Source organism: Gossypium hirsutum, chromosome A13 (assembly GCF_007990345.1).
Source record: "Gossypium hirsutum isolate 1008001.06 chromosome A13, Gossypium_hirsutum_v2.1, whole genome shotgun sequence".
Lineage (NCBI taxonomy): Eukaryota > Viridiplantae > Streptophyta > Magnoliopsida > Malvales > Malvaceae > Gossypium > Gossypium hirsutum.
In genome coordinates, this window is record NC_053436.1 from 12,166,188 (window position 1) to 12,176,265 (window position 10,078).

At 32.7% G+C, this 10,078-nt stretch overlaps 1 long non-coding RNA gene across 1 annotated transcript; it reads right to left on the reverse strand.

Annotated features, from left to right (window-relative positions):
• Positions 1-215: 215 nt before the first annotated feature.
• LOC107894939 (uncharacterized) lies at positions 216-506 on the reverse strand. Its single transcript, XR_001683324.2, has 2 exons — positions 326-506; positions 216-245 (listed from the first exon to the last, which is right to left on the reverse strand). It is a non-coding gene; the product is annotated as an uncharacterized lncRNA (long non-coding RNA).
• Between the last annotated feature and the right edge of the window lie 9,572 nt (positions 507-10,078).

Genomic DNA, 10,078 nt, shown 5'->3' on the forward strand with positions numbered 1-10,078 from the left:
CGGAGTTTCATCCTTTTTCCTGTGCGTAATGTCAAAAAGCTGAAGGCGTCCAACTTTTTGACCAGACGAGGCTTCCTACAATATAGTAGTAAAAATATTATTTAATAGTAAAAAGTTCTTAATACTTAATAGAATTAATAAATCCATAGTACCGCGGCCTGAGCTACACAAGCAAAACTTCTCGACCCTGTCATGTGCGTAAATTTTTGTTTTTGCCTGCTGCTTGTTCCAACTCGCTCACGGTCCTACATAATGAAATTATTATTACGTATATAGTAAATACTATAAACCGAAAATTTTATAAGAGTTTGCAAGTATATAATACCTCTCCTTTCTTCGAATTCCAAAATCGAACCGCATCTTCCTATTGGTACCTCAGCATTCCCAGTGGGACATTTTGCAATTTTTCTTCGAGGCTTATGGGTTTTTTAAAATATTCTTTTTTTAAAATGCTTTTATGGTCTATCCATTTTTTACCCAATGCCTTCTTGATATAGGCATCAGAGACCTCTAAAGCAAACCTCTCCTAAAAAACACAAGTTTAGGAAGTAAATATAAATGAAACTTAAACCAAAGTATTATAAATTACATTAACGTTTTGTTACCTTAATATTAGAGAGAGCTTGATTTTTATTGCTATTAGGCATGTTATGCCATGATTCGTAGTTGATGGGCAACATATTGGCATTTCATGCTATAATGCCCAAATAGCCTGCTAAAAGTCGAACTTCTTGTCCAACAGGCTAACCATGGTTGTTTCTAATTACTTTGACACGCTCGACAGAATTTAAGTTATATAAATCTGTTAGGAGTGTACGTCCTTGACCTCTGCGCCTCCCACCATTTTCAGCTGAAAAATAATATATTATTACTATATTGAAATTTAAAAATAAATCAGTAATAAAATTTAATACAATTTGTACAATAAACTTAACATTACTTTGAAATTCCACAGACTCGTCAAGTGTCTCCGGCACACTTGAAGATCCAACAACTGTCTGCTGTTCAGTACTTACTTCTTCCGAATTTGTAGTATTCTGTACCATACTAAGATCTCTTAATCTTCTTCTAGGCATTTTTTCTGCAACACATAAAATAGTTAAAATTTTAGTAAGAAATAACAACAATTGTAAATATAAAATAGTTAAATTATATAACATGACTAATGTTAAAATTATAACATTACATATAAATAAAAAATCATAAAATCTTACTACATCATAAATCGTAAATATCTTCGTCCACATCCTGATGAACCCATTGAAATTGTGTACTAGTACTAGGGATATTTTCATTTAAGTTTTGTTCTGGAAAAGGCAAAGTTTCTGATCTTTCAACGATGTCATCTCTACTTCCATTCCCCATGTCAAACAAGTCTCTAGGGGTGTTTCGGAGTACAACGTACCAACCCTCATCAATTGGATCTTTCGAGTAAAAAACTTGTTTAACTTGAAAAGAAAATACATACGGCTCGTCTATCAAATGTTCTCCAGTGTGAATTAATCGAGAGAAATTCACCATTGTAAAACCAAACTGATCATTTTTAATTCCGCGAGCAGAATTAGCATCAGCCCAATCACATCGAAATAAGACAACTTTCCATTTTCCATAGTAATCCAACTCAATAATGTCGGTTAGAAGTCCGTAATACTCCACATTTCCCTCGACAGGATTACTGTCCCTAGCACTAGCGTAACTTGTAATTAAAGAATTAACAACTACTCCACAATTTTGAGTTCTCCTCAATCTCTCACGATATTTGGTATGAAATCTAAATCCATTCATGATGAAGCCACTATATCTTTTTACTACTCGATTCGGACCTTGGGAAAGCCATTTAACTTCGTCATTAACGACATTCCCACTCCAAACCTATTGAATCAAAAGTAAATTGAGTAATTGTAAATATTATGAGAAAACATTATTATTTGTCAATAAAATGTTGAGTTGCATACCGTTTGGCTTAACCATTCATGAAAAGATTCTGCGAATAACCTATTAATCTCGCGATGTTGTAATCTTCGTGAGCGTGAATGAGATCTTAAGATTTGTTTGTACTCACTATGTTAAAAACATGTTTAATTCGTTAAAAAAAAGATGAATATTTATCATATTCTAGAACTTACTTGCGTAATTGTTCAAGTGCATCGTGGTGGAAAAGAACATATCTATGTGCTTGTATCCAAGATCGGTCATCTAATTCTGCAATTTTAACTTTACCGATTGGTTCTCCATAACTTTGAAATAAATAAGTTTCGGCCAAGTTAGGATCATTGAGTCCGGCATTTCTACTTGGTCTATTCAATCTTGTTTCAACATTTTCTAAATATCTAGAACAGAATGTCATACACTCCTCTGCCAAGTAGCCTTCAGTAATTGATCCTTTCGGATAACGCTTGTTACAGCAATAAGACTTCAATTTACTTAGGAACCTAAACACCATATACAACATTATCAAAACTGGTAACTATAGGTATAAAGATGAATGCCTTTGAAATAAATTAGCACCTTTCAATTGGATACATCCAACGATAGAAAATCGGCCCACCAATTATTGCTTCACGAGGGAGATGAATGACAAGGTGCACCATAATAGTGAAGAAGGAAGGTGGAAAGATCTTCTCCAAATTGTATAATGTCAAAGCGGCTTGATCTTGTACTTTTTCAAGTTCTTCAACATTCAGAACTTTGCCACAAATTACTTTCATTATATTCGACTGTTCAATTATATAGGACGTTACCTTCTTTGACATACAGCACCGTAGAGCAACTGGAAGTAGATCTTGCATCAAGATTTGATAGTCATGTGATTTTAATGAATATAGTCTTCGATCTTTAAGACTTACACATCAAGATATATTTGATGCATACACATCCGGAACCTTTATATCCTTCAACACCGTGCAGAACATTTCTTTCTCTTCCTTTGACATTGCAAAAATTGTAGGCGGTAACCAATATTTTCCATTAGGAAGTACTTGGGGATGAAGATCACGCCTAATTCCCATATGAACTAAATCAAGTCGACTCTAAAGATTATCTTTTGATTTACCATCGACGTTCAAAAATGTCTGGATGATGTTCTCGCAGACATTCCTCTCAATATGCATCACATCAAGATTGTGGCGTAATATGTGATGCTCCCAATAAGGCAACTCAAAAAAAATACTTCTTTTCTTCCACAAGTCCGCCTCATTAGGGTCATCCTCCTCGTCAGATTCATCATCAGATTCATCCCTCGATCGTCTATTTGTTTGCCTGTTAGATGGTTGATTCAGCTTCCCGTAACTGAAATCCATATCTTTTAACATGAAAAAAATTTCAGATCCAATGGTCTGCTCAGGAGCTTTTTTCAACTTTTCAGTACCGTCAAATAAAGCCCTCTGAAATCTATAGCTATGATTTTCATCTAACCACCGACGATGCCCCATATAGCAGAACTTCTTCCCATTATATAACCACTGTGAACACGTTTGAGCAGCACAACAAGGACAAGCATAACGTCCTCTGGTACTCCAACCAGATAAATTCGCATATGCCGGGAAATCATTAATTGTCCACAGCAAAGCAGCATGTAGGTAAAAGTTCTCCTTTCTTAATACATCATACGTCTCAACACCCGCCCATAATTGTTTTAACTCTTCAATAAATGGCTGCAGATATATGTCAATATCATTTCCGGGGCCTTTCTCTCTGGGGATAATCATAGATAATATCAAAGAAAGTTGCTTCATGCAGAGCCATTGAGGCAAATTATAAGGAACAAGGACCATAGGCCAAGTACTATACGAGGTGCTCATGATTTTAAAAGGATTAAATCCGTTAGATGCTAACCCGAGCCTTACACTCCGAGGATCACTTGCAAAGCTTGGAAATTTATTGTCAAATGATTTTCATACTAAAGAATCTGCAGGATGCCTTAATAATCCATCATCCGTTCGTTGATCATGATGCCACGTCATAAACTCGGCTGTCTTTGATGACATGAATAGCCTTTGAAGCCTTAGGATTAGCGAAAAATATCGCAAAATCTTGTTCGGCTTCCTTATTGAATGTGGCCCATATTCATCCTCATTAACATCTTCTGCATCTCTATTCATCCAACGAGATTTACCGCAAACATGACAAGACTGTTGATTTCTCCGATCACCCCAATACAACATGCAATCATTTGGGCAACTATGAATTTTGTTGTACCCAAGGCCCAAATCTTTTATCACTTTCTTCATGTCTTTACATGATTGAGGGATTTTTGCAAATGGGAACATTTCTCTCAAAAGCTCTAACAGCATTGTGAAAGAGTTTCCGGTCTACCCTCCCAAACATTTTAAGTGGAAAGGCGAACACAGAATGACATTTTCGAAAATTTTGATCCCTCATAAAGTTCTTCATTCATTTCACCAAGTAACGTGTAGAACTTCACCGCTTCTTCATTCGGTTGTTCATCTGGTACACTTCTTCTCGTTTCCATAAAAGTATTCCCACCGATATTATAATCATCGGATGCAACATAGTTTGGTGGAAATGATTGGAAACCTTCACTCCGCATATTAAATGCATCCCGCATCATACCTTCAATGTCATATTCTCTAACATACTGACGGTAACCACTATAAGGATAACCCGGATTAATCGTCGAAGAGGCTCCACTAGGTGTATACTCTCCATGGAAAATCCATTTTTTATACCCCCGAATGAAGCCATCAACAATTAGATGTTCGTAGACAACTTCACGATAATTCCAATAGATATTGCCACACTTCTTACACGGGCAAAGAATCATATTCTCTTGGCTTGAATTGTGAAATGCAAAATCTAAAAAAGATTTCACTCCATTTTGATACTCGTTGCTTGCCCTTGAGAAATTCATCCAAGTCCTATCCATTTCGTAGTTGTTGAAGTCTAAAGTTGGCAATAAGTTACACGAGTAAGTTGTTTATTATGTAAGTCTTGATATGATATATTTTTATGTTTTATGTAAGTTATGTAGATTATGTAAGTTATGAAATTTGAACTTTAAACTATATGCTTTTAAGGAAATTATGTGAGTTATGTAAGTTGTTATGTAAATTATGTAAGTTATATGAGTTATGTAAGTTATGTAATTTATTTAAGTAATGATCAATAATTAATACTATTTTGATAAAAATTAGTTATAACTTTTAAAGACATTTAAAATTATTAAATATTAAAATCAAACATTATTAATATAAAAAATAGTGATTTGAATATAATAATATCAAAAAAGAATCGTAGTTTAATTTTTATAAGTAAATTGGAAATAAATTAAGGTTATATAAATATTCAATAGTAAATGAGCTCGATAGAACTTTTTTCAAGTCTTTTTGAATTTTTTAAGATTCATCATACGTGGTGTTGTTACACCTAGGGAGGATCCATTATATCTTACAGCTCAATATAAGGCAACTTGTCAGGTTTCCAGCCTATATACTTTGAATCTTTAAAATATTTAAAATAAGGTTGGAGAGAAGGTCAGCTATTGTTGTAATTTTAATGGACAAGCAAGCTACATGGTAATAAAATTAATTCATACTTATTCATACTTAAGTTGAATCAAATAATAATTAAGTTGAACCAAATATAAAAACTTATTCATACTTATTCGAATTCAATTAAAAAAGAAAACATATCAAATTAAAAACTTATTATAGTGTAACTAATTTAAAAATACTTTCAAAAGCCAAAAATTTAAAATTAATTTGGAAACAAAATAATTCTGCTCCAAATAGAACCAGCAATTAAATTTTTACAAAATCGCAACCCCAAAATATTAATTTTTCCAAAATCATCATGATAAAACTATTATTAATTTTCAGAAATAAAACGTACCTTAATAATTTCAACAACCTGGTCTACTCCACTCTCACCAGCAAACGTACCTTAATAGTTTTTCTTTCAATTTTCTAAATGAAATTCAAGAAAAGTGGTAATCCTCATATTAGTGTTCAACTTTTTACCTTTATTTGATATAACAAATGGGGTTTGGACTTCTAGCCCAAGTTCTAATGTATGCCTGCAAATTCCCAAACCATGATGATTCTAAAATGTGTAATGTGGCAGCCATTCAATTTTTTACCAACACAAATGAATAAAGAGATCACAAAGGGATTTGATAAATACCAAGAAACTAAATGTAAAGACAGCATAAATTGATAAAAGGTAAGCATTTCATGGTAATGTCTACCAGAATTGCTTGAGACTGCTTTGAAGAGCTAGATTTGGGCAACATTCATTAAAGTTCATTCCCTTTTACATTTCAACGTTTTCTTTAAATAATATCATTTTAAAGTTTAAAACTAGCTTTATTTTTTTAGTGTGCAATTTGCTGATAAAATTTTCAATATTTAATATAAGATAAATCTGTTCTACTTAAAAGAGTTGAATGGACCTACTGTGCCATAAATAGCATGGTGGAATATATGCATGGATATGATGATAATATTTCTGCTACAATGGGGACAAGAGAAACAATTTTGCAAATATACATACCTCTTAAAAATTGTAATTTGGATGGTAGAGTCGATTAAAATGGATGGCAATTTAAATTACACCTGCAAACAATGAACAGGCACGAAATTGAAAAATAAACTAAGGATAAACAAGAATAGTAATTTAAAAAATGAAAAAAAAAAAGAAAAAAAAAGATTAACTAACCTTTTCGCTATCTAGGCTTTCTATGTATTGCTTTAGTGTATGAAAAGAGTAGCAAATGCAGGTCCTGATAATTTGATGCCAAACTGCTAGAAAAGAGCCAATCAAATTGGTTTTCTATGCCTGCCCTCGAATCACCTACAACATCAAGGAAACAAAAATGTAAAAATTAGGGTTTATTTTAAAAAATGTGGGGTTAAAAAGATCCAAATAAATCAAGCTAGATAGACTATATATACAATCAGATAAGCAACAAGGATTCAAACTAAAAGGAAAATGAAGTTGATTTTTTAGGAGTAAAACTCAAATGAAGACCACCGGATTACTTTCTGACCAAAGTGTAAACTTATTAATATTTCATTGACCACGAGTGCAATTCACCCAAATTTTTATAAATAAAATTATTTACCACCGACATCAGATAATATCTCATAAACATTCTTAATATTTAGAAAAGAAGGCAAATTGATGACTTCATTACTATGCACCACCTAAAATAGCTCAAACAGTAACTGTTAAGGGAAAAAAAGAAGACAAAAACAACCACAATCACCTACATCATCCTCAAAATAAGCATGCAAAAAGCAGCAAAGCCTGAAATTACATGAAGATGAAAGAAGTGAAGAATATCATTCATTCATAAATAAACCATACAGTTCGAATGACAAAGTAAAGAGAAAGCAAGAATTACATGTAGGCATCTCAATAAGCTCTGTAAGCAGAGTAAACACTTTTTCAATAACATTATGCCATACCATGGAAGGTTTTACTAGACCAAAAACATCCAAGGAAGAAACAGCGACATCAGAGATGAAAACCCAAATATGCAGAGAAACAGGAGAACAAAGGAAGTTACCAGAGGATTTGCTTCCAAACTTTGGAACAAGGTCAAGCAAAGGTTTTTTAGGAGTTCAGAGATGCATAATCAAGAACTGCGGTTAAATATCTTATCATGAAATCTGGTGTTCTAACTCAGTTGATTCATGTTTTATATGATGACATTCAACAGATCTCAAGTTCGAATCCTTGAACTTGTAATCTCTTTTGTGAGTGTGTGTATGTATATAAATCATATTATGCAAACAATATAATTGAAGATGTGTGATCGACTATAGTTAAATTTCATACTGTAAAACCCAAGATTTCCACTTATTCTCCTGTATTAGAATAGGGCAATCTCATATCATGCATAGGGCAGCAGATCTCGGATTTGAACCCCAATATCTATAATTGCATATAAAATTATTGTATTTATCCATTCCATTATTAGTAACATAACAAGAAAAAAAAGCAAATGTTTGCATGAAATGTGAATTAAGCATCTTATAGAGCCTCGAGTGTTGAACCCTTTCAAGCAATGCCACTATGGTTTTAAATCTTCTAACTTAGAACTACTACAAAAATTTATAACATAAGGCAAAGCAACATAAACAACACAAACAGGAAACTAAAACATATATTAAATATTTCATTCAAAAGAGAAGGCTTAGCCGAGGGCGATGAAGCAGTGGTAGGGTCAGATTCTTACCGATTGACTGCAACAGTGGAGACTAATGACAACGCAGCAGAGGGTTAGCCGAGGATGATGAAGCAGTGGTAGGGTTAGATTTTTCACCAGCGGATCGGTTGGGATTTAGACTTAGGGAAAATTTAGGGATTTGGGGGGAATAGCCTGAATTGGGGAAATTTTGCTAAGGGAAAAAACAAGAAGTATCGGGAGAATGAATTGGAGTTAAACGAATGAAAGCAAAACGACACAGTTTTGGATATCAAGAAAATGACATTTGTGGCGTTTATAAAGAAGCGCTAGTAACTCAATTTTTTTGCGGCGTTTTTAGGATAGCGCCACTAATTCCTAAACCGTGCCACATAAAACGACGTAGTTTTCATTCGATTTCTCATATTCTTAGTGGCGTTTATAAGGTAGCGCCACTAATTTCTAAACTGCGCCACATAAAACGACGTAGTTTTCATTCGATTTTTCATATTATTAGTGGCGTTTATAAGATAGCACCACTAAATCCACTACCCACGAAATAAAACGACGACGTTTCAATACAATTTCTTATACTTTTAGCGGCGTTTATGACCTAGCGCCACTAACTCCACTGTCCCTCCAAGTAGAACAACGCCGTTTTCATTGTTTTAATCATATTTTTGTGGCCTTTTTTAATAAGCGCCACTAACCGTGCCACTTAAAACGGCTGCATTTTTATTCAATTTCCCATATGTAAAACCAATACGGCGCCGTTTTGTTTAAATTTAAATGTTTTTTTTGCAGCGTTTTAGACTAAAACGCCGCTAATGCCTTTGATTTAAACACAATTTTTAATAAGTATAATTAATCCCAAAACCAATGCACTAAACCTCAATACCCTAAACTCTATAGACTATACCCTAAACCAAATGCACAATACCCTAAACCCTAAACCATATAGACTAGACCCTAAACCCAATACCCAATCCTTAAACTTTATAAACTAAATTCTAAACCCAATACCCTAAACCTTGAACTTAAATTTTAAACCTTAACCCCTAAATCCATGCACCCTAAATTCGTTTGATTTTTTCTCATTTTTATCAATACTCCTAATTGTACCTTAAAACCATAATACTCTAATAGTCCCTAATCACTAAACCTACTAATAGTAAAAAAGAACATAACTATTTTTCAAATTTTTGCTAACCATAATTTAAGTGAGATAATTATTAATTTCAAAAAAATAATTTTCATAAACATAAACGTAATCTTCAAATATATGTTGGATTGATATTCCATTTGCCAAATGCATCATTTTGCCATTTCACTTTTTTTCCCTCTTTCATTATTTGTGTTTTGTTTTTCGCTTTTATATTAATATCTATATACACATTAATATTATATTAAAATTTATTTTTAAGATTTTAGGGTTTATGATTTAAGAGTTTAGGATTTATAGTTTAAGGTTTGAGATTTAAGGCCTATAGTTTATGGGTTTAAGGGTTAGGGGTTAGGAGTCAGGGCCAATGAGTTAGGATTTATGGGTTAGGGGTCTAGTGTTTAGAGTTTTAAGGGTTTAAAGGTTTAGTGATTTAAGGTTTTAGTGCGTTAGGGTTTAGATAAAATCATAACATTGATTAATTTAATTAACAGCTTGGTAACTTAAGTTATCAAATTGTAATTTTTCATAATTAAGTAACTAAAATGAAATTAACTTTCCCATAACTAAGTGAATGGTGTAGTTAATTTATATTGTTAATTTATAAATTAGTCAGTTTCAGTTATGATCAAATTAAATAAAAGCGAAATCAAAATAAAAATAAGACCTTATTTAATTTATTATAATTTGTCCTATCTAAAATAGATAGTTACCTATCCTTATCAATCTGTTACATTTTTTATTTAGATAAAATAGATAATTACCTA